This window comes from Octodon degus, unplaced genomic scaffold, assembly GCF_000260255.1.
Source record: "Octodon degus isolate 3935 unplaced genomic scaffold, OctDeg1.0 scaffold00142, whole genome shotgun sequence".
Taxonomy (NCBI): Eukaryota; Metazoa; Chordata; class Mammalia; order Rodentia; family Octodontidae; genus Octodon; species Octodon degus.
In genome coordinates this window covers 7,432,123-7,433,349 of record NW_004524718.1, presented here as the reverse complement: position 1 = coordinate 7,433,349, position 1,227 = coordinate 7,432,123, and positions in this window count along the sequence as shown.

The following is a 1,227-nucleotide window of genomic DNA, read 5'->3' as shown; positions in this document are numbered from 1 at the left end:
GACTGGAAATCCCATTTAAACCACTATTCTTCTACTGGGAATTTTCCCAGAGGATCTGAAAACATCATATCATGGTGATATATGTGTGCCTATGTTTATAGCAGCACAATTTATGATAGCCAAATCTTGGAAACAACCAAGATGTCCATCACCTGAGGAATGGTTCAAAAAGATGTGTATTTTTACACAATGGAGTATTATTCAGCTATTAAGAATGATAAACTCGAAGCCTTTATATTGAAGTGGATGCCACTTGAACATATACTCATAAGTGAAATAAACCAGGCACACATGTATAAATATTGTATAGTTTCCCTAGTTTAAGAACTCAAAAGAAAAAATACAAATAGAAAGGCATAATACAAGTAAAAGTAAAGCAGGATCTCAAGGACTAACTAATCAAGAGAGGGAAAGGAGAAGAGCTAGGAAGCATGAATAAGTCAAGCCATAAATTATATGTACAAGATGGGCAAGGCAATGATCCTGAGAATCTTCAGAAAATTTTTTAATGTAGCAGTTAATTGGGAAGATTCTCACCCTGACTAACTATATATACTGATACCTGTGAACTAAGCTACTGCACTGCAGATCGTAATTTGTAATAGTAGTTTCATGTTTGGAGTGCTTGTCATTCTGGTCCACTGATTATGGGCTGCATGTCATGACATGCTAGTTTCTGCTATGATGTCTCAATACTTAAGGAAAAATACCTGTTCCATATTATGCCTAAGATGTTTGATATGCAGACAGATAGTGAGGTTAAGCTGAACAGCCTAAGTTGTATGGTAATAACAATTAGCTTGTCTTCTGGATTGTTAACAACCTAAGTTTGCAGACCAAAATTAGAGAAAAAGGAGGGCTGCAAGGAAAGCCCACATTTTGGCCCTAGCCTTCTAAGGTCAATTAAGACTCAGGACCTATGAGAACTTGTACTGTAACATCATGTAACTTGACAGTGTCCCAAATTTTCTGATCAAGGAGATTATGAGGCCAAAGAGGAAAGTGGTTGGTGATGTAGAGTGTGCCTAAGGTGAGTCACATGGAGAGAAAACATTCCCTCAGGCTTTCACAGAGAGCACAATGGCCAAGCAATGGCTGTGACTCATCCACATGGCTGACACTGACAGAGGTTCTACAATCTGAGGTACAGGATCTCAGGATAAATCCTGAGGGGATTTCACTGACCTTATCAGACCCAAAAGCTACAACTCTTGTTGCATAGGTCCT